A 25,121-nucleotide genomic window follows, 5' to 3' on the forward strand; every position below is an offset into this window, starting at 1 on the left:
TGCCCCTTTCATCATGTAAGGACACGGTGAGGAGGCACCATTGTCTTTGACCTAGGCAATGAGCTCCCTCCAGGTACTGAATCTGCCGGTGCCATGATTTTGGACTTTGTATCCTCTGAAAGCGGAAAATATGCTTCTTTGTTTCTAAGCCACACAGTTCATAGTATTTTGTTAGAGCATCCTCCACAAATTAAGACAACCTGATGGCCATTTAGAGATTTTTAAAGAAAGAAACATCAAAAATAAACATTTGAGGGCTGGACAAACTTGAGGCTGAGCTATTTCTTGCTGGTATCAGAACAGTAATGTCCTGTGGGTAAGTTTCTTTTATTTGAACTGTGTTTATTTACTTATGTTTTATCCCAAAGATAATAACTGGGCTTCATTTGGGCTGTTAGCAGTCTTTGAAAGGAGGAGGGCCCTGGCCTGAAATAGAGTATGGATAAAGCTGAATATACAATATATTTTTCTGCCAACAGTAGCTAACAAAATGAAAAGTTATTTTAAAATAACTGTGTGAAATGATGAAAGGAAAGCAAATGAAATTTTTTAAAATGTTTTTTCCTTATAAGAAGAAAATGGAATATTATTAATGGATGGCCTAATTAATTTATGACTATCTTTTAAACTAATAAAATAAAACAAAATGAACATATACCAGTTGGAATAGAGAAGTTGAAAAAAATGATTTTAAAAAACAAAACCAAAGATATCAAAGTTTGCAATGAATTAGGATACTTCTAACTAGATTGTTGGATGATTTGCATATTACGTTACAAAACTGAATGTCTAGCATATTCTTGTCACCCTATTGACTAAACCTTAAGCATTTCACTGGTAAGAAGATAAATTCTAAAAATCAACTACTAAATCTTATAATCATGCTATGTTTGCATATAATAAGACAAATATTTAGATCTTGCTTTACTAACAGATTACTCTAAAACATAAGAAACTTTTCTACTTCTTAATTTTGATTTTAAATTGGGATAAACAAAGTTTGAAATTTGAGATGAGAAAGTATTCTTCTGGAAAGTATATTTGTCTTTAAATAAAGTAAGGGTATTGTAGTTATATGTTTATCACAAAATGTGTTTATTGAGCACTCACACTTCATAAACTGAGTCTCCAGGAAGTATTGATTTCAAATATGTATACCTGGAAGTAATGATTTCAACGATGTATTATTGGAAGTACACTCTTCAGTTCTAGGTCATGTGTCTGGACCCAGTGTTCACAAAACATGGACATTATATACAGATATTAAATGGTGTGTACATTTTACCAGTTTCTCTTGAAAAACTTAGTTCAAACTGATTGACATGGGAAAGCCATTACCCAGTGAAAAGTGAGTGAAAAAAAAGGAAAGAAAAGAAGACCACTGCATTGCTTCTGCTGCTGCCCCATGACAACCATTGTCACCCTCTACCCTACAGCCGCCACCACCACCACAGTTGCCTGTGTCGCCACCGCCTCAGGACCAGCTCTATGATTAGGACACAGTCTTCAATGACTAAACATATTCCTTTTTGTGGTGTTCTTGGTCACACATTTATGAAGTTTCTGAAGAGTAATGGAGATTACTGCCAGGTCAGCGTGATCTCTATGCAAAGTGAACTGTAGAAATTCATCACTACTCCACCAAGAAGTCCCCCTATGCTGGTTAACCAGGACACAGAAGTTGAATTGAAATCTGCAGAGCATTTTCCAAGAGTTCGGACCTGGATGGGGTAGACCTCAGTGCACTTCCTTTCTATTGCCTCAGTATTACTGGATTGAATTGCTACTTCTGCATAGGAGGTTCATTTCATTGCCCATTACTGTCAACTTCATACCCAAAGCACTGAGACTTTCAAGTAGAGTCTATAGAAGTACACTTCAGTTTCTTTGCATCCTTTCTGTATTCAGTTTTTAAAATTCTCTCATAACCCTTTTGAATATTTCTTAACTAAATTAACATGTCTCAAATGAACCACCCAGCTCCAGTAGAAGTCACATCTAAGAACATGAGATTTCTTATTATACATGATCCAACCAATGTGACCTTAAGCAAATTTATAGAGGAACTTGCAAAATATGGAGTTACCACAATAGTAAGAGTATGTGAAGCAACTTATGACACTACTCTTGTGGAGAAAGAAGTCATTCATGTTCTCGATTGGTCTTTTGTTGATGGTGCACTACCATCTAACCAGATTGTTGATGACTGCTTAAGTCTTGTAAAAATTAAGTTTTGTGAAGAGCCTTAATTTTTTAAGGTTGCTGTATTGCTGTTCATTGTGTTGCAGGTCTTGGGAGAGCTCCAGTGCTAGTTGCCTTAGTATTAATTAAAGGTGGAATGAAATATGAAGATGCAGTATAATTCATAAGACGAAAGTGACATGGAGCTTCTTTTAACAGCAAGCAACTTTTTTTTTTTTTTTGAGAGGTTTTTGCTATAGGGCATATGTGCTCACCAGAAAGACAGAGACAGACAGAGACATAAAGTGAGAAATCACCCCCCAAGGGAAATGGCCACATCACAATCCCTTCTTCTCCATTCTCCTCCTGGGATCTTGGACATGCACGCACATGTGTCCGGCATGAGTTTAAGCCACCAGGTCCAGGACTCAAACCGTGGTCAACTACATGGGAGTCCAGTGACGTAGCCATTATGTTAACTGCTGGTCCCTCAAGCAAAATTTATATTTGGAAAAGTATCATCCTAAAAAGACTTCAAAGACTCCAGTGGTTATAGAAATAACTGTTGAGCTCAGTAAAATTGGGGTTCCTGATGCTATTCCCTTGGAAGTGGAACTTGAGACAGGACCTGATTTGTTGTACGTAGTACCCAACATGTTGGCTTGGTCAAAAAATCTAACGTAGCTTCTATGGGAGTATTGGAAGCAGTTTTACCAGGCTGCAGAGCTTGACAGAATTACAGCCTCTGTGTTTGGGCTACAATCAACCTACTTGGACCCTTAGCAAAAGATTCTTGCTGTTCAATATTTAAAATGTGCTTCTCATTTGTACCAGCTGACCTTTCTTGAAATCACACGATATTGAGTTAGGTCTTTAAATCTACTCCCATGCCAGAATCTTATCAATATGTAAGAAATTTAGAAAGATTAGGTGCCAAAATACCCAGCACAATACTTATATATTTTTAATATCATACAGAACTAAAGTCCCAGGAGCGACAAACACTTTAGACCTTACATAGTTTATTCCTAAGTCATTTCAAATATTTACAGTAGGGCCTATGTGCTTATTTGCCTCCTCACTTTATGTTTACATCTCCCCATTCATACCGGTATACATTAAGTTTGCCTTAACCATTGTTTTCTTTTCTTTAATTTTTACCAAGTATTATGGTGATAATTTTATGTCTTTTGGAATCTTATTTTGTGCTTATTATGAAAAACCTCCATTCTGAAAATCTACATTGTACAGAAGCACGTCTTTGATGTCTCCAGACCAAAAAAAAAAAAAAAAGGCTTCAAATTAATTTAATGTTTGCTCTCTGAGGTGCAGCTTAACAGAGAGAGCCTGAAAAAAGAACAGGAGGGGACTATTAAATATTTTTAGTAAAATGTTCCCTTTGTCTTCTGCATAACATGTAGGATATGCTCTTTAATTTACTAAATATTTTTTAAAGGTAGAAATGCTTTGCTGTTGTAGCTAAGACAATTTTTAATCATAAACTTCTGAAATTCTTATTTGTTCCATACTTAATGGAAGTTTACCAACTTTTTTTGTTTGAAGTGTGTTTTTTTTTCTTTCCACCTCTTGTAAAAAAAACTAAGTTTCCACTAATGAATTGAACAGATATCTAACATTTTATATGCCTTTTGAGGTGTGTAACTTAATATTTGGATACTTGACAATTTGTTTTATTATGCCATTGATAAAATGGTGATGTGTACTAATGTTAGTTCAACCATCTATTTATACTGTCTGGGAATGTGTGGTTATAGTTTTGTGAGAGAAATAACTTGTCAGTGTTCACTAACTTGTAAAAATTTAGTATGAGAGCTTAAACATTTAAATAAATAGTGAAATGGATTTATTTTTTAAAAAAAAAGACCAAAAGCATGTATAATATTAATAAAAAGGCTAGTTTCTGAGCCACAGCTAGAATTTGATCTAAGAAAATGCAGATTGGACTAGAGAAAAATCATTGCCAACAGCAGTTCTCAATGGATAAGAAACTCACAAATCAGGCAGCCTGAAGAAAGGACAGGTTAAAAGGTAATTAAAAATGTTGATGAGTGTGCTGGGTAATACACACAACTCAGAAACAGACCCATGGAAACAGGTGGTGGAGGCGATGAGGAGGCCAAGTGTCTGAGCTGTATATGAGGAGATGGCCTCTCTAAGACTGTCAGAGGACAACTGCCAGTGAGGTGTAAAGCCATGGCATGAGATAGGAGATGGAAAAACTAGAAGCAGTGTCCTAAGATGCTTCAGGATGGTATTCGTCTTCCTTTTGTCTTCCTGTCTCTCTTGGTTTGACTGTGGCATGATCCTTTGTTCAGGTGTGTTAGGGTAACAGGATAATGGTTTGAATTCTGTCCTCCCCTCCAGTCCCCAATTTGTTTTCAATCTGAACTTCAGAATGTGGCCTTATTACAAATATGTTTTTCGCAGATGTAATTACTTAAGGGTATTGGGATGAAATCAAACTGAATTTAGAATGGGCTTTGAATCTGATTGGTGAACTGGTGAGAAGAGGAAAAGATGCATACAGACACAGGGAAGAGAGCCATGACAAGAAAGAGGCAGATAGGAGTTAGTCTGCCAAAAGCTGAAGAATGCCAGGAGTCAAGGCTATAGAGGAGTCTTCTCAAGAGCCTCCAGGGCAGCAAGTATGATGATCCTGCTGACATCTTGGTTTCAGACTTCTGAACTTCATAACTGGGAGAGAGTAAATTTTTGTTTTCCAAGACATCACATGTTTATAGAATTTGTTGTGGCAGTCCTAGGAAGCTGATAAAAAGACAAAGAAACTCTGTAAAACTTTCAAAGACAATGGCAAGTCCCCATTAGGCCAGTACATTTGATTTACAAGGTGAATTCACTTAGGTGAATCATTTAAAGTTTATGTTAAAATAAGTCCTTTGTCAGTAGAAAAAAAGAAAAAGATCAAATAATTACTGCATGGATGCCGTGAACATAGTCAACTGAAAATCTCATTATATGCAGCCCCATTTTTTTTTTTTGTAAAACCAGGCCTTGTTAATGTTTTTGTACAATTTAATAAATAATCTTTTGATGACTGTAGACATGTAAGACTGACTATATTGAGAAACATCACAGTCATGGTGGTTTTCCAGATTGGTGTATCATCTTTAAAAATTACAGAGTTACTACTCTGTAATTGCTATCAGACCAGTAAGGGAGCATTTGCGGATCCATCATTTTCAGGATTGTTGATAACTTGGGCATATTTTCCCCAAAATAACCTTGCCTGCTTGTGTTACAAGGATCAACCCAGTCACATTCACCTCAATGGCAGTACCTTCAGTGATAAAACCTCAAATTATATGTAGTGGGGATGAGGGATTCTTCTTTACACCATGTATCATCAGGCAAAAGGTGGCTTTCAGTTCAGGATGTGTTGTGTGGGCTTTCTTGAAACATAAGCCCATTGGTCTAATGAATCTTTCATATTTTGGTGATTTTCTAGTAAAGCCGTCTCCAACAAAGCAGACTTTTGTAACCATCCTCTTCCATGCTTCCTTCATTCTCTTTTCTATTTGAATAACTTTTAAAATACTTCTGTTTCTCCCTGGGCTTGAACTTTGGGTAGAGGGACTTCCCATTTTCCTGTTCTTTCTTTCCGTTTGTGTTTAATCATATTGGAAAGTACTTTAGCTCGGGACTGTTCTTCTCTGTCCAACAGATAGGCAGGTCCTGCTCCTTATGAATCTTTACATCATTCTTTTATTTGGTGCTCCTCTTTTCATGCATCTTGATAGTCTTTTTCATTTGTATTTTCTCAGCATGGTGCTGTTTATGATAAGAGCTTAGCCTTCAGACCAATCATCTTTTTGCCTTCTTTGAACGTTGATGAGAATCTCGACTTTCCTTCTTTCTCTTTTTCTCATGGTAATCCAAATGATACCCATAGCATTTATGATGTAATTCAATATATTCCTTTTGTGGCATGGTGATGGTTGCTGAATTGCTGGGCAGAGCAGCCTTCGAGACGCAAAAAAAGTTGTCAACGTTCAGGTCCCAGACACCCATGAGCAGACCCAGTGCTGTACAGAACAAGAAAGCGCCGCCCCATTTTTCAAAATTGCATACATTTAGGGAGTGGTAAATACAAATACTTCTGCTAATAACTCACTCCCAAGGAATCTGACATACAGGTAAATTTTGGTGGAGTTTAAAAATATGCAGAATATGTCTAATTCCCAGAATGATGAACTGGAAGGATAAATTTGACACTGGGAATGTCAGACCTGGTGCAGTAGAAGCACTTAATATCAGCTAGAGGCCCCCAAGTGAGGGCAACTTTTTTTTTAATTAAAAAAATTATTGCCACTGGGTACATGCACTTGTGAGAAAGAAAAAGGAAGCCTACTCAATGGGTTATGATCACACGTGACCCTGACGCTGGAGTGCATTTTCAAGCTGCCAGTGCTGGTATTTGAACGATGGTCAGTCGTGTGGATTCCAGCCCTCTATGTATAACATTCCAGATGGCAGCACTGAAAAGTAAGGGGAAGGATTCCCAATATAGATTTTGAGAAACATATGTAAAATATCTAACAAAATGCAAGAAGTGGGATAAATATGATATGTATATCTATCCTGGTTCCCTTTCCATATTGCTAACGATGAATCAACTCTGCAGAATTATATGTTTTATGTATGAAATATTTTTGGAACAGAGTCATATCTAAATAAGTCAAGCCCAAACAGAAATTCTAATTTCCACTTGTCTTTCTTTTTCAATGAGGAAGATCCAGACACATATTTCATGGCAATTACAAAAAGCAAACACACAAAAAACCCTGTTTCTATTCTCCTCTACCCTCAAATTGGGAATCTCTCATTCTTTTATCCCAGATAACATTGTCATTCTTGCTCTCTAGTTCCTGTGTTGTAGTTCTAAGACTAACTCTTGTTTGTCATCTGACGAAGTCAGGCCTCTGAAATAGTCAGGAGTCCAGTGCTTACTTCTGTACTACCCTACACCTGAGAAAATCTCAGTCTATCTCTTCTTGAAGAAAAGGGAAAGACGAAAATAATATGGAAAAAGGGTCAGGGGAATACTGAAAACTCCCATGGGGGATGATCATGTCACAGTCTCTTCTCCATTTCTCCTTTTGAGATTTTGGGCACATACACACAAGCACCTGAAGTATTTTTCTTTTTTCTGGAGAGATTTTCACTATAGGGCACGTGCGTTTGTCAGACAGACAGAGAGAGACATAGAGACAGAAAGCGAGAAATCACCCCCCAGGGGGGATGGTCACGCCGCAATCCCTTCTCCTCCATTCTCCTCTTGGGATCATGGGCACGCACGCACACGCACCTGGAGTAAATTTTAAGCCACCAGGTCCCAGACGCGAACCGCGGTCGACTACGTGGGAGTCCAGCGACATAGCCATTACGCTAACTGCTGGTTTCCATGAAGTATTTTTCAAGCTACTGAGTCTGAACTCAGCTGTGCAGTTGACCATGGGTCTAGCTGCCTTAACCACCAGATCATCAGTTAGCCCAAGGAAAAACTTTTAACCTTAGTTTCAAGTCTATACCCAGTAAGTATTCTCTAAATAGTGATTAAATTTTAAGCATATTTATATAATAATTGAACAGTGTATACCTTTTCATACACTTTCAACCATTTTTAATGAAGGCAATCAGGCCTACCTAAACTTAACAAGGATAATATCTTAACTCACTGAATATAGGTTTTGTGTTTAGTGAGTTTAAAAATGTGGTTCTTGGATTAAAGTATGATTGAGGAAGTGCCCTTTATGCAGCTGTTTAACATCAGAGTCCAAACAACCAGACCTTCAGTATTGTAGGGATACACTAGTACCTGTCCACTGTAAATAACCTGCTTCTCCTCAGGAAACAAGAGAAATCTGTAAAAGATGAGAAAACTACACAAAACACACACTAAAGGAGACCTTGACAGTAAACCTGAAATGTGGCTCCTGGAGAAGGCCATCAGCTTCTGGCCCCTTTATGCTCCAATATTTACCTTTTTCTTCCCATAGACTGCCCTTACTTGGGCTTAGACCAGTCATTGATGGACTAATAGCTTATTTTGGTTGGTCCTAGGAAAGTCTCTTTCACTCTACAAGTTTACTTTGAAGTCCATGATCAAAATGGGTTAATGTTTTTGTCCTAGGAGACCATAAGGTACAGTAGGACTATACTGAAGAGTGACAGGAATCAAGAAACTCTCTTATGTGACCATGGCAGAATTCAAAGATAAACTAACTTTGATCCTGGAAAACCAGTGTCCTCAAGACACACAGAAAACCGTAAAAAACAAACGTCTGCTTACTGACTGACAAAATGTTGGCTTGCTGTTAACATATACAGTATGGACATGACTTAGTATCTTACTGGAAAACCTTTTAAGTTGGCTTCAGACTGTTTTTATCTTCCTTAACAAATCTTTCCCAAGTTGTCCACCACTGTTACTAAGATGAAGGCTCTTCATTCATACACAGGATTAAGTGGTCTGAAGTATTGCCCTCAGAGCGACACTCCCTGCTATCACCAGAACAGTTAGTCTACAGGTGTGTTTGTTCACCTAAAAAGATAATAATGGGTTGCTAAAATTTTGGCTTTCTCCAGGTGGTGGAATAAAAGTGCAGCTGCTATATTACAGTCATAATGATAATAGCAATTATTGTTTCTGTTAACAGCAGGAACTCCAGAAAGCTAAGACAACTTTAAAAGTGAAATTTAGTGGAAGCTGCAATTGCTGGAAGAAAAATTAAGCACATTATCATTTGTCATCCCTTTAATCCTTCTCTGGAGGGAGCAGAAGGGTGGAAATTCCAGGTCAAACCTTTTCATCAACAGCAGTTATATAGAAAGTACATTAAATGACTTTCTTACCTTTCCCATGAGCTACAAATCAGGGTGAAACTGTTTTGGACATTTTATCCCTTCAAAGAACCAGGCCCTCTATTGCCTACTAAGAACATTTGCAATCCACAGCTTTGCAGAAGAGATTAGCTTAAAAGAAAACATTATTATCTGGTTTTGCAGAGACTTTCAGCTTTGCTTCAAGTTCTGTGTACTCCCACCCCCCCGACCCCCCCCAAAAAAATAAATACAGAGGGCAGAAAAGCAGATACTTAGAAGGTCAAATGCATTGCTAAAGGCAGAATATGCAAACTTTCCCACTCTAACATGCATATTTTGTCTAGGTCCTCCTCTTAGCTAGTGATAGAGCTGGCAGGACAGACATTGCACAGGAGTTTTGGAGGGGATGAGTATCATGAGTAAGGGGTATATATGGAATATAACAGGGCATTTTTGTGGAAGAAGCTATTTCAGTCCAGAAAATAAACTTCTTTAGTGTCTCTCTCTTGTGAGCACATGTGCCATGTGGAAAATACCAAAGAGAGAGAGAGAGAGGGAGAAGAAGAAGAAATGGGGCCAGCAGGTGGTGCTTAAGGCACTGAACTCCCACATGGCTGACCGTGGTTAACGTGCTGGACCTGGTGGCTTGCTTTCTTGTTTTCCCTTTCTCTTTTTCTCTCTCTCTCGCTCTCTGGTCAAATTAAAAAATAATACTAATAAACAAATGGAATTAAATAAATAAATAATGATTTACAAAAAGGAAAAAAGTAAGAAATGCCTCAAAAGTTTTTCTTAGAAAAATTATGTTTGAATTTATACTTTGAAAGATTGTTTAACATAACCTTTGATGCAATCAATGGATGCTGTATGTTTCATAATATGTCACCTTGGCCTGGTGGTAGTGCCTAGCAGTTTGATCAAATGCCATCCTGGATGTTGTTATAAAGGCTATTATTATTATTTAGTATGTGATTAACATTTCCAATAATAGTTTTAGTTAAATAGATTATTCTCCATAATATGGTGAGCCTCTTCCAATCAGTTGAAAGCCTTAAGGGCAAAGAGTAAACTTTTGCAAGGAAGAAAATTCTCCTTAAGATTACAACAGAAATGATGATAGTGTATATGGTAATGTCTTTGTCTTGACTGGTATGCATCATATTTGTACTGGAAAAAGCAGTGTTGCACACTGTAAAGATATTTAGTGATTAAATGTAAATTTAAAAAATTAATTAATTAAAAAAGAAAAGACTACAACAGAGAAACCCTATCTTAGTTTCTGGTCTTCTGATTGCATTTAAGATTGCACCATTGGGGCCAGCAGGTGGTATGGTGGTTAAGGTGCTGGGCTCCCCTGTGGCCAATCATAGACCTGGCAGCTTGCTTTCTGACTTTCTCTTTCTCTGTCTCTCTCTGATAAAGCTAGAAAATAACAATGATAAACTAAAATTAAAAAAAAAAAAAGATCACACAATCAACTGTTATTTGAATTTCCATCCTACTGGTCATCTCCACAGATTTCAAACTTACCAGTAACTAAGTTCATGTGAGGTATTTCCTTAAAATAAATCTCTCATATATCATCTATATCTATCTAGCTATCATCTATCAATAGGATTTTCTCTCTAATTATATACACATACACTCACATATACAAGTAGATAGATAAACAGATTAATTGATAATATAAATATATCTACAACTTACTTTCAAATAGCAATAACAATATAAATATAAAAACGTATAAAAAGAATAAAATAAAGCAATATAATAAAGTGTTAAAAATCATATAATGTAAATGTAAAGCATATTTGTATATTTATTACTCATTGTAAAACTTCTTTGAAAATTGTCATAATTAAAAGTTGGTAATGGGGCCAGCAGGTGGCTTGATGGTTAAGGTGCTGGACTCCCACATGGCCAACTACAGTTCAGGTCCTGGACCATGTAGCTTGCTTTCTCATTTTCCCTTTCTCTCTGTCTCTGGTCAAATTAAAAAAAATAATAAAAACAAATGTAATTAAATAAATAATTCTTTAAAAACCATTGGTAATAAAGAAGATGAGCATTATAAAATAGAAGAAACTAGATAAAGCAAGAGTGGATGTGAAACAGTCAATTAGGAAGTCATTGCATTTGAGGTAAGACCTGCAATATAAACCAATGAGATAGTGAAAGAGAGAATTTAATAAATCTGATCACTGTTTACATAACAGCGTGGATTAAACAGACAAGAAATGAATGTTCACAATTTTGCCTGACACTTAAGTAGACACTTAATTGTCTTAATGAGTAAAGAAATTTTTTAAAAAGAGGGAGGAGGAAACCAGCAAATGGCGAAATAGTTACGTTGCTGGACTCCCATGTAGTTGACCACAGTACTAATCCTGGACCCAGACACTTAAAATCACACTGGGGGAATCAGTGGACGGTGTAATAGTTATGTTGCTGGGCTCCCACGTAGTTGACCATGGTTCAAGTCCTGGACCCAGTGACTTAAAACTCATGTCAAACACTTCTGTGTAAGTGTCCAAAATCTCAAGAGGAGAATGGAGGATAAGGAATTATGGCATGGTAATTGCCCCAGGGGTTGATTTCTCACTTTCTGTCTTTGTCTTTTTGGTGAGAACACACACCCTATAGCAAAAATCTCTAAAAACAAAAAACAAAAACAAAATACTTATGCTAGGTGTGTGTGCATGCATGCCAAAGATCCTAAGAGGAGAATGGAAGAGAAGGGATAGTGGCCTGGCAATCCTCCTGGCAGTGATTTCTTGCTTTCTGTCTCTCTGTCTCTCTAGTTAGCATGCACACTACATAGCAAAAATCTCTCTCTAAAAACACAAAAAGGGAGGAGTGAGGATGTCTTCCATATTTCTTACCTGAATAACTGGGTTCATAATAAGACTATTAATTAAAATAAAAAAACAGGAGAAGAAACAAGTTTTGGAAAAAATTGGTGTGGACAGGTTGATTTTTAAGGTCTCTTATACATCACTAAATTAGGAACATTAGGTTGGAGTTATACAGAGAGCTCAGGCACATATGCTTTTAGAATTGTTGACCAACAAAGTAATCAAAGCAATTAGAGCAGAAAAAATTGCCCAGGAAGAATTTATAGAATGAGAACTAAAGAAAAAACAGACCCAGATAAAATGCTCTGAAATTCTAATATTTAATGTATGGGTAGAGAAGGGCAGCTAGCCAAGAACACGGAGGATAAAGAACCAGAGGACTGGGAGGGAAAAACAAAAACAAAAACAACAACAACAACAACAAAAAACAAAAGAGAGTTGCAATGAGGACATCAAGGGAAGAGCAGTTGAAGAAGGAGATCATTGTTAACAAAGTCAAAATGCTATTGAAAGATGTAGATGGGGTAGAAAAGTGAATATAAAAACCTACAGGCCTTTGTTTGTTGGTCTAAGAGAATAATTCTAGAGGAGTGTTAAGAGTAGACCTTAGACTGCGCTGACTTGCAAAAGTGAGTGAAAAGTATGAAAATGAGAAGAGTGGGTGTAGCTCCTTTGATAAACTGGACTGTGAGAAAACAGTTATAGACCAGGAGTTGGAGAGAGATATAGAAGGAGGAAGGAGTTTATTTTTAAAGGTGGGAGACATCTGCACATATATAACTACAAATTAGAAAGAATAACTTGTGAGGGAACTTTACAGAAGAAGGAGTGAATAATTGATAGTGCAAGGTCTCAGGGAAGACTGAAGATGTTGGGATCTAGAGAAGAGGTATGGGGGCAGGTCTTGGTAAGGAGAGAGAGCTCCTCTATTGCCACAAGAGGAATGGAGGAAGGCATGGATGCAGGTGTTTGTTAAAGGATTTCTAGAGCAAGAAAATGAATGGCCATTTGTCTGATGGCTTTTATTTTCTCTGAAAAAATGGGAAGCAAGGACATTTGCTGACCATGTAAAGGGAGCCAAGAAGTCAAAGGTTTATAGCGAGCATAAGAAATTTGAAGTGGGACCAGCAGATGCATAATGGTTGCATCAATGGACTCTCACATAGTATACCATGGTTCAAGTCCTGGACCCAGCAGCTCAAAACACATCAGGCACATGTGTGTGTGCGTGCGCAAAATCCCAAGAGAAGAATGGAGGAGAAGAGACTGATGTGGCCATCCCACTCATGGGGTAATTTCTCTCTTTCTGTCTCTCTGTCTCTCTGGCAAGCTCATGTGTCCTATAGCAAAAATTTCCCTCTAAAAAAAAAGAAAAAAAAAAGCAAAGAAAGAGAAAATTGAAGTTTGAAGTAATCACTCACTGCAGAAGGGAGTGATTACTTGCAATTCTTCAGATAATCACTGCTTATTTGAATAACTGCAAGATTTCTGGGCAATGTTTAAAGTCCAGTGAGATGGATGACTCCAAACCTGGAGTTAATTAACTGTCTTTTTCTTACATGGCTTTCTTCTAGTTGGCTGAATGAGGTACCAGGACAGCAGACTGTTGCATTCATTCGTTTGAACTTTCCCCAGCACGGTACAGGGCATGAGCATTAACATTGGAAAGGATGGTTGATGTACTGGTCCTGAATTCTAAGCTTGAAAGGGAAAGACTAGAAGATAAGGGAGGTCAATGAAAAGTGTAAAAGTACAAGTAATTGGTAAAGTTAAAAAAAAAAAACAGTGTGGCCAATAGGTGGCACGGTGATTAAGGCACTGGACTCCCACATCGCCAAATATGGTTCAAGTTCTGGACCTAGTGGCTTGAAAATCACACTAGGCATGTGTGTCCAAGATTCAAGGAGGAGAATGGAGAAGAGGTCATGACATGCAATTCACAGAATGGTCCTGTGGGGTACTATTATTCTTCCCAAGCTTAAAAAGTTTTACTAAGATATACATAATGTTTTTTATTTTAATAATGTTTAAATATTCTAAAAGATATAAAATACATCAACTTTTCTGTTCAACCATTATCACCCTCCATTCCCAGAACTTTGTCATCTTCCTGAATTGAACCCTTGTGTCTATTAAACACAGACACCCTATTTCTCTTCTCCCCAATAATCCTTGTTTCAGAGATGAAACATCTAAGACTTATTTTATCTATTTATTTTTGTGAGAATTTTGCTGTATGGTTAGTGCACTCACCAGAGAGAGAGAGAGAGAGAGAGAGAGAAAGTGAGAAATCACCCCCTGTGGGGGGATGGCTCTGCCACATTCCCTTATCCCGCATTCTCTTCTTGGGATTTTGAGTATGCATACACGTGTGCCTGGCATGAGTTTTAAGCTACCGGGTCTGGCACTCGAACCATGGTTGACCATGTGGAAGTCCAACACCTTAACCACTCTGCCACCTGCTGGCCCAAAACATCTAAGACTTAAAGAAAGTAAAGAATACATTCTAAGGGCATGGAGCTGGTGTGTTCCCTTAAGGTTAGGGACTAGCAGTCATGTGTCTAGAAGTGGTCAATCTGAAGTGAATATGGGTTTCTAGGCCAAATTGCCATCTATGCATACTTCAGTTCCTGCTTCCATTGAAGAAGGACTATGCTGAGAATATAAGTAGGTTTGAGATCTGGAATACCAAGGTCCCTTTTAGAATAGTTAATATATTACTGTTATAGTCCTGGCCAATAGATTTTCTCCTCCAGTCGTTCTCATTCGTGATCAATGCCTTAGACTTTGTGATTCTCTTTTACTTGCCAGGGAATAATGTTTTTTAATGACCACCAGGGAACGTTCTTAAATTTAAATGGAGAGCTACAGAAGAATCTCGTAAAGTAATAACTTAACCCCAAGAAATTAACTTAACTCTCCCAGAAATTAGTAATTTATTAAACTTTAGTAGCCTTTCCATATTTGTTTTTCAAGATTGAGAAGAGAAAATAAAAGAAGCAAATTGGAAAACTGTGCTGCTTTTCCTTATAATTCTATTTTTCTTTTGCTTCTTGTGCCTATTTCTTCTCTCTTAACCTTTTCTGTAAAGTCAAGCTTACCTACAGACTGTACATGCATCTGTTGGCAGCACACTTTAATATGTTGCCTGGATACAGATGTTTGGAAATACAGCACAACTTATACCTGTTTCTGTTGCTAAGGAAACTGGAGAAACTTTGGGGTTTTCCATTGAGAATCATGACCAACCCCCCCCCCCAAAAAAAAAAATCTATGTAGAGTTTTAAAAGAAAAAAATATTGTGGTTTCACTGTATTTCTACACAGGCAAGTTAATATTTATAAGCTTCTGTAGCCTTTTTCTGCCTGTGGTATAAATATTGCTTTGTAAATCTTTTTCAGTACATTTGATCACATTACATGGCATATGGGGGTGGTCAGCATATTGAAACATAAACACAAACTGCACTTGTAAAACATTTCATAAAACAAGCTATAAATAAAATCTTCAGTGCTTTAAGGGATAACATAAAGGATTTTAGTTCTACAAACCTTCCTTTAACAATCAGAGCATGGGATTTGACATTCTTTGCTTATGTCAACTCTATTGCAAAATTATCTTCAGGAAAAACAAACAAATTAATTTAAAGAATGTATTTTGTTTCTCAAGCAACAAGGAAACATTATGCCTGACTGATACTTCCTTGAATCCAAATCCTGACAGGCTTCCCTAATATTATTGAGGCTGACAGTATGAGTGCTAAGTTTAGTACAGCAGGAAAACCTGCCTGCCCAGGCTGGCTGATAGAACCTTTTAACATGTATACATCACTGTGTGCTGAAACATAGCTAGCTTCTCATGAAAGTGAGAATGTTCTCTTCCAGACAGCTTAACAAGGCTCAGCGTTCTTGTTATAGCTTGTCTTCTAAAAGCTGCTGCAGCCTGACTGTAGGAAGTACCTTGTCTCTGTACACAGAGACCAAACAGTGCTAAAAAGGGAAATGGAACATATGGTAATAAACTCTCTGAAGCTTTGATGTCGAGTTGTAATCAGCAACCAGGGTAAGAGAGCCACTGGAACCATGAACTCTCCCCTTAGGGCCTCATTAGCAAGACCAACTGTGCCTCAGTAGAGGAAAATAGTATCACATACTTAAGGGAGATTGCAGCCTTACAGGGTGAATCTTAGCTTTTTCTTTAACTAGAAAAACGAAGAACTGGAAAGAAAGAAAATTTCAATAAGAAAGTGAAAAAAAATCACACTCCTCAAGTGCCCCCTTTCTCAAGTGTCTTTATTCATTTAGAAATGACATTGATGAGCTTTTTGCAAATTTACTTTGGCCAAATGGTGCAATTGTAGAGCACTGACCTGAAGATTTACCATTTACCTCCCTCCCTCTTGCTCTGCTTCTTGGTAGTGGGAAGTAATTATTTGACTCAGCTTTCCCTTAAGAGGAATGGGGATGAGTGCGTTGGGCATGGGGATGTGTCAGAAGGATATGTCTGACAGTGTTCTCAAGGATCTACTTATGAGCCTCCTAACATGAGACAGGGCTTATTTGCAGACATTTTTTTCTGTGAGAATAAGAAGACCAAAGAGTGATTTTTATGGAAATGGCCAAGACATGTGTCTGTATTTCACTTTAATATTTTATGTACAAGTTGTTCTAAGGGGCACATGTATCTCTATAGTGTGTATTTTCTACTCCTTCCTGTTTGGTCTCCTTCTTCCGCTTCCTCTTCTTTTATGACTTGTTAAAGATAAATTTTCAAAATTCTTGGTACTACATGCTAAAAACATTTCATCAAAATAAGATATTAAAAAATTAAAGGTTGAGGACCAGCAGTTAGCATAATGGCTATGTCGCTGGACTCCCATGTAGTCGACTGCGGTTTGCGTCCCAGCACCGGTCGCTTAAAACTCACACCGGTCGCGTGTGCATGTGTGCCCAAGATTCTGGGAGGAGAACGGAGGAGAAGGGATTGAGGTGTGGCCATCCCCCCTGGGGGGTGATTTCTCACTTTCTGTCTCTCTGTCTCTCCCCCTATGTCTGGCGAGTGCATGCGCCCTATAGCAAAATCCTCTTCAAAAAAAAAAAAGAAAAATTAAAGGTTGTGCAATATCCTTGGTTTTGCCAACTATTTTAGTCCCAGTAGCCTTTAGTTATCCATTCATATTTAGTTATGTATTCATATCCAGTTTTTTTTTAGTTTATTTGTTTTTAATTATGATAGTCTGTGCATGCACACTAGAGAGACAGAAAGTGAGAGAGAGAGAGAGAGAGAGAGAGAGAGAGAGAGAAGTACCCTCAACAGGGTCTCCTCACACCATTGTCTTTCCTGCAGCCTTCCAGTTTGTCAGGATCTTGGGCACTTGTGTATACAAGGGCAAGTTTTCATCAGGACAACCCAAGGACCTGAGCCACGATCAGTCATGTGGCTTTCAGTTTGCTACTGAGCCGGTAAGCTGGGCCTCGTTTTTGTAGTTTTATTTTGTTTTACACCTTGTAGTTTATAACAGCATCTTATTTCTTTATCAGCTTGAGTGGTACTTTATTTTCAGCTTCCCTTTGATAATGATAATAATCATTATTAATTAGCAGTTAACACTTTTTCTGTGCTTGTAACTCTCTCTTTGGTTTTAAATTGCCAGATGGTGTGAGTGCTCATGATAGAGAAAGGGAGAGAGAGAGAGAAAATGAGGGAGAAAACACCCCCCTCTGATTGGGCGTGGTCACACTGCAATCCCTTCATCTTCATTCTCCATTCTGTTTGGATTCAGGGCATGCATGCACATGCTTGGTATATTTTCAAAGCTGCTAGAACAGTATTCAAACTGTGGTCAACCACATGGGATTTGACTTTCTTAACCACTAGGCTATAGAGTCAGCCCACTAAATTCTTTAAATACAACATCACAATTAAAAGTCAAAATGAGGATTTTGTTTATTTATAGACTTTCTATCCTGCTCTGTTGGTTGATGTGTCTGTTTTTATGTTGGCATCATGCCATTTTTATTCTAATTGTTTTACAGTATGTCTTGAAATTATAATATGATGCCTCCGGTTTTATTCTTTTTGCTTGACTGTTTGGTTATTGGGATCCTTGTCATTTCAAACAAATTTAAGACTTTTTTTTCTGTTTCTGTGAAAAATGACTTGGAATTTTGATAGTAACTGCACTAAATCTGTAGATCCTTTGTGTAGTGTGGACATTTTCATAAATAATTGTTCTGATTTATAAACATGGGATATCTTTTCATTTATCTCTTTTTTCAGTTTTTTTTTTAAATAGGTGTTGTATAGTTTTCATTATATAGGTCTTTCAATTCCTGGGTTAAAGTTATACCGAAATATTTTATCTTTTGTGTGTGTGTGTGTGTGTGATTGCAAATGGAATGATTTTAATTTCCTTTTTGCTATTAGTATGTAGAAACACTACTGGTTTTTGTTTATTGAGTTTGTATTTTGCAACTCTACCAAATTCATTTGCCAAGTTGAACAGCTTTGGCATTATCTTTAGGGTTTTCTATGTATAAGAGCATTTATGATTAATTGATTTTGAGAAAGGGGCAGGAAAACACAATGGGGAAAAGATTATCTCCCCAGTAATAATTGTTGCTGGGAAAACTAGATATGTACATACAAAAGAATGAGATTTGATCCTTACCTCATACCGCATTTGAAAATTTAAAAAAATCAACTCAAAATGGATTAAATAATTAAACATAAGACCTAAAATTATGGACTGGTCCCATAGTTTATTAGTTAAGGAAGCCAGATCCCATCAGGTAGACTGTCATTCACCGTTTGAATCCTGGCCCTGACACTTTGAAAAACACACCAGCACAGGTGTATGCACATGCCAAATCCTAATAGGATGGAAAAATGTAGGAGAAAGAATTTTGATATAACTATGCCCTGTTAGGGGATACTTTCTACTTCTCTCTCTACCTTTCTCTGGTGAGAGTATGTGTCCTCTAGCACACACACACACACACACACACACACACACACACAAGAAAAAAGAAAAAGAAAAAAAGGGAAAGAAAGAAAGAAAGAAAGAAAGAAAGAAAGAAAGAAAGAAAGAAAGAAAGAAAAGAAAAGAAAAAAGAAAAAAGAAAAGAAAAGAAAAGAAAAGACCTGAAATTGTGAAACTACCTCAAGGTCACAAGGCCTTCCTACCAGCTATTTTAGATTTCAAGAATAGGAGAGAAACTGAAAATACAGAAGGAAACCTACAAGTTCACTAAAATTTTTTTCTACTACACGTGCTTGAATTTTAGCCCTACCTCACATTTCTACAAATATGCTTCTAAGCCCATTTTCCCTGGCAGAATAAAGAATGTAGCCATCAGTGCTATGGATTTCCTGAAGAACAGCCACTCTTTTCGTAGAGCATGTGTTAGTAGGAATAGCCTTTTTCAAGGGAATTGTCACTCGAGTTAAGGAAAAACTGAAGAGAACACTTTACACTCTGTCCCAAATGAGGGCATGTCCCACATCAGGGACATGTGGATGCTTTGTAGACCTCCCTGCCAGAGGCCAGGGCAGTCATTTTAGAAGGGATATGGGTGAACCTCCTACCAGCACCCATTGTGGAATCTCTCTTTCTGTCCTCTCCATGAATATGGGGCCAGTATGTCTCTATCTTCTGGCTAAAAAATTTGTTTTGTCTATAATTTCTTATTCTGGTAAGATAACAAGTTCTTCCACATTAAGACTCTCACCATTTAGAAGTCCTCCTAATATATAATTCTATAAATTGCCAAGTCATATATTAAATACCTATTTATTGAATATAGGTATAAACTCTGAAGTTGTGTCATAAGAAAATGATATAATTTCTCTACTTTTTTCCTGGTATATTGTACTTAGCTTTTTGTCAGGGTTCCTGCTCACACTACAATATAGACTAGTTTTGCAGTAGCACCTGCCAAAGTGAGATAGGTTTATTCTCACAAATATGGACCCATATAGTTAACTCTTCACTGGGCATCTCCACTTGATATCCAAGAAAAACAATAAGGAATTTAATATGTCCAATTATTTATTGATTTTTCTCTTTAAGACCAATTATTGCCACATTTTGCACATCTAATACAACCATGACTATCTTCTCTTATTTACTCTAGCCAAAAATCTTGTGTCATCCTTTTCTTTCTTTTATATCCTACAACCAATCTGTCAACAAATACTGTTATATATCTATCTTCAAAAAGTATCTGGAAATTGACTATCACCATCCCCCCAGTAAAACCATCATTATCTCTCACCAGGATTATTTCAATCATCTTTTAAACTGGGTTCCTGAATTCACAGTACTCCCATATGGTCTATTTTTAACCATAGAGGTCCAGTTTAGCTCTAAGTGAGGCCATGCTACCTTCTGGCCAAAACCTTTCAAAATCTCCCCATCTCACTTGGAATAAAACCCAGACTGGCTTTCCTGTTAATTCTCAGAACTTACCTCTCACTACTTCATTCTGTTCACTCTGCTTCAGCCTGACTAGCCTCATGCTGTTCTTTGAAGGTACAGGACACAGTCTACAGAGTCTGTGCTTCTACTTTTGTCTAGCCATCCACTAGCTGGCTCCCTCATTTTCAGAACGTGATGCAGATGTCTCCCTTTCAGTTACTTCTTTTGGCTACTCTACCATAGCTGACTCCCACCTACCACCCCTCCACACAGATCCTATTGAATTTCTCTGCTTATTTTTTCTCAAAGGCTGTGTTAGGATCTGAGTTGCATCTCCCAAAAGAATATGTTGAAGTCTTAATCCATGGTACCTATGAATGGGTTCTTATTTTAAAATAGAGGCTTTGTAGATTTAATCAAGCTAAGAAGGAGCTATAATGGTGAGCCTTAATCCAATTTTATTTGTGGTGAAAACACCAGGTGAAGATACAGATACACATGGAGAACACAGCGTGATGGTAAAAGCAGATGTCAGAGTGATACAGCTGCAAACCAAGAAACACCAATCATTGAGAGTCACCTTAGAAGCTAGAAAAGTTCATCACGTTCTAGTGGAAGCATGGGCCCGCTGACTTCATTGATTTCAGCTTACTTTCTTGATTTCAGAGTTATAGACTCCACATTAAAAAAAATGATATATTTTTGTTGTTTTAAAGTACTTAGTCTGATAATCATGTATCATGCTATCTGATACATGAAATATTTTACTTATCTTTTTGTTTTATTGCATTGTAACAAAAGGTTCAAGGAAAGATATGCCATGTCTGGCTCTTTCTCGCACTGACGTAAATCTTGCTGGTCTATACACAATCCACTGCTGCCTAAAGATTGATTAACCCTAATACTTCATGTGAACCAAAGAGCCTCCTACCAGAGACACTGTGGGGGGAGGGTGAAAATGGGGTTGGGGGAGGGAATCAGGGGAAAAAAAGAAGTGAAAATTCGATGGGCACAAAAAATGGGAAATTATCTGTTGATGACAATGTGTATGGAAATATCCTTGACTAGACTAACATACAGTGTATTCATGCTAGAAAAATTCACTTTCTATGTTGTAAATAAATACAGTGATTGAATGTACAAAGTAATATATATATATACTTTTCGCTATAGGGCGCGTGTGCTCGCCAGACAACAGAGAGAGACATAGAGATAGAAAGCGAGAAATCACCCCCAGGGGGTATGGTCACGCTGCAATCCCTTCTCTTCCATTCTCCTCTCAGGATCTTGGGCATGCACACACACGCGCCTGGCGTGAGTTCTATGCCACCGGTTCCAGGATGCAAACCGTGGTTGACTACGTGGGAATCCAGCGACATAGCCATTACACTAACTGTTGGTTCCAAAAAATATATATACATTTAAAAAGCTAAGAACTTAACTCAAAACAAGAAGTGAAAATTTAAGCTCCTCTCCAAGAAAAGTGGAGCGTTTAGACAGAACCTTGGAGACTATATGGACTGTGGTGCTACCTCATAGGAAGTCATCAACTTGGAGTCTACCTACTGCTGAACAAGTGCCCAGACTGAGTGATGAAGAGTTAGATGAGTACCTATTTATTTGTTGGAAAAAATACTAATGAGTTAGGTGGACATAGAACTAATACACACACTACAGAGAATTCATTACAGTTATGAGAGTATTTTGTTGGAAATAACTCATTTTTAAATTTTTTCTCATACTGTCAGTTTTAACAGTTTTTTTTTTTTTGGGGGGGGAGGTCAATAACAATATGCCCCAAAGAAAAATGTATTATCTTTGTAACTCAATAGTTTATGCACTATTAAATTCAGAAGCTAAATATGTTAGAAAAGCAATACACACTATACAGAACATTTTCTAGAATCTTTGCAGCATTTAATGACATCAAAAAGAAATGTCCCCCACCCAGAAGATGCCCTTTCTTTGGTATTTGGTCTGTAAATAAATGTGGAAAATGATAGGAGGAGAAAAAGTGAGAAACTGAAAGACAAAAACAAAAACAAAAACAAGCACCCGTAATGTGATGTTTGGGATAATGGAGTTTGGAGATAGAAACAAATGGATTTAAATTTTGGCTCAAAGAATTAATAACTGTGGATGGTCACTAACTACTAATCCTAAATTTCCCAGAAATAATACCAACCTAAACATGTTGTGTGCTCTAAATAAAGTACATATGGAAAATAGCTCAGTGCTCAGCAAATGGTACCCATTATTGTCATGTCTCCCAATACAATTGCTTCCTAAAAGTGAGAACATGTAGGAAGACTCAGTTCACTGCTGCAGAGCTGCTTAGACTCTCCTTGAAGGCAATGATCTGAGTTTGCTTGTTGATAGTTAACTATTATTATGGAAAGAAATCATTCACATCCTTCCTGATTAACTACTGTATCACTTCCCATCATTATCCTTTTCATCTTACTTGACTATAAATACATAATCTAATGATTCTTTCACTGAAATAGCTCCTTTGATGATGAAATTTTCAAAGTGCTTTTTAGTTATTCATTAATTAGGCAGATCCACTGATTTTTCTGCAGCCTATCACCGAGAAACATAAAGAATTTGGAGGAATAGAAACCCCTCCCCCCGACTTTCAAGAGGAGACAGGCCACCCTAAAAAGGTGAGGAGGAAGGTTATTCCAGGAGTTAAACTTGTTACTTTTGCCTTACTGATTTTGTTTCTTTGCAATTCTTTAAAAAAAACTTCCATGAAATGCCTGGGTGACCAGGGTCTATGACCTGATCATTAGTTCCCCCAGAACCTTAGACTCCTTGTTTTAATTATCTTCCTCTTTAAGGCCTGGTGTCATGAATTGTGATTCTTTTGCATAATCTTCTCTAGTGTGTAATAACCTGGTTAAACCATTTACCAGGCTAAACACTCAATTTTTCCCTTTAAGTGGGTAGGGCTGGATATTAGATAACTGAATTTAAAACTACCTGGCTAAAGGGAAACATCAACTTGTAAATAAAACAGGAACTCATCTGGATCTGAGTTTTAGCTGGCAATCTGAATAGGGAGCTTGGCTGTCAACAAATGAAACAGTTTAATTAAGCTTTTGTTACATCATAACAGTGCTGTTCAGGAGGTTGTACTCTAAGATTTTAAATAGACTTCCTGCCCTGAGACTCTTTGACAGAATCTGATGTTAGCCATTCCGGAAGATGATGAGAAAGAAAATGTGCTGTTTTCTTCAACTTCGAAATTGCAGAAAAATTCCCTCTTTAGAAATATTTATGTTTAGAAAAAGACCGTGAGATTATTGGGCACTCTGTGGGGAATCCACACCCTAAGACTGTGTGGTGGCCTCCTCACTTTGTTTTAAAGTCTCTACTCAAGTCCTCTCTCCTTTGTGGCACATAAAAACTTCTAATTGCATTATATATTTAGGGTATATATTGTCTGTCTCTCCTACTGGAGTGTAACTTGTATGAGAACAGGGACTTGAATAGGTCATCACTCCACCTGTTGTTAGTAATTGTTGAATGAAAGTTGAATGACTCTGAAGGTGATAGCAGAAAGGCAGAATTAAAGGCACATGGTATAAAACAATAAGATGGACACAACTAGCAGATCCAAAGGCTATTGAGCCTAGTTTGGGAAAAAATTATAGAAATCTCACCCTTTTAGTAAGAATCTAGTGTCTGGGGATGAACAGTTGGTGTAATGGCTATGTCATTAGATTCCCATGTAGTCGACCGCTGTCCGAGTCCCGGACCCGGTGGCTTAAACTCAAGCTGGGCACATGTGCGTGCGTGCACAAGATCCTGAGAGGAGAATCGAGGAGAAGGGATTGCAGTGTGGCCATCCCCCCTGGGGGGGTGATTTCTCACTTTCTGTCTCTGTCTCTCTGTGTGTCTCTGGCGAGTGCACGTGGCCTATAGCAAAAAAGCTCTCAAAAAAAAAAAAAAAAAAGAATCTAGTGCTGTTACTTTGATGATAAGAAAGTGGAATATTTATAATCACACATAATTCTAAAAACCTCTTGAAGTTGGCCATAGTTTAACCTCTTTGCTAGAGTGACATTTCCATTGTCTGCATCATTTTTCCTTATTTCAAGCAGGAGAGAGAAGAGTTGAGACAGGTGAATGACAGAGAATAAACAAAGGGCAGGCACTGGGTATGTTGCCACTGGTAGTGCTGGGGGTGAATGGCAGATGTTAGGGCTTCTCTCACCTCTAACTGTGGCTGACAATGGTAGCCTGATACATCGCAAGTGAATTGCTCTTCTGTTATCCTTGACCCTTACCCTCCTTTCTCACTTCTAAGTCTCATTTGAACCTTCATCCTTTGCTTTCATTGTCAGCATCTTCTTTTCCATTCTATGTTCATTAATGGAATAGCAGAGGACTCAGGCTCCCTCTGGTAGAAGTTAGAGTGTACGGTTTAGAATTAAGAAACAAAAATGAAAGTGTATTTTTTAAGGCTGAGGCTTTATGTTTGAGGGATTAGGTATAAATTATTCCTCTTTTTTTTTCCCCAATTTGATTTTTCCAGCTAGTGTTAAGTACAGGAGGAGTTTTAAATACATCTTTGAAAAGTGTATTTATACTTCTCTATGTGTGTGTCTGCTTTTAGTAAATGTATTGATTACTGCTAGCTCTTGTGAAAAATATCAACTAATAATCATTATGATAATGATTATGACGATGTTGATCATAGCTAACATTTTAATATGAATGTTCCAGGCATAGTACCAAGTACTTTAAATGCATTATTTGTGTAATATTATCAACCTCAAAGGTAGTTATTAGTA

General features: G+C 37.5%; 2 pseudogenes; one reads left to right on the forward strand and one right to left on the reverse strand.

Annotated features, from left to right (window-relative positions):
* The first annotated feature begins 1,958 nt into the window (after positions 1-1,958).
* On the forward strand, positions 1,959-2,750 carry LOC102487686 (protein tyrosine phosphatase type IVA 1 pseudogene; annotated as a pseudogene).
* A 1,448-nt stretch (positions 2,751-4,198) lies between these two features.
* Positions 4,199-6,150, reverse strand: LOC102488110 (ribosome biogenesis protein NSA2 homolog pseudogene; annotated as a pseudogene).
* Positions 6,151-25,121: the final 18,971 nt, after the last annotated feature.

This window comes from Tupaia chinensis, unplaced genomic scaffold, assembly GCF_000334495.1.
Source record: "Tupaia chinensis unplaced genomic scaffold, TupChi_1.0 Scaffold144378_1, whole genome shotgun sequence".
Lineage (NCBI taxonomy): Eukaryota > Metazoa > Chordata > Mammalia > Scandentia > Tupaiidae > Tupaia > Tupaia belangeri.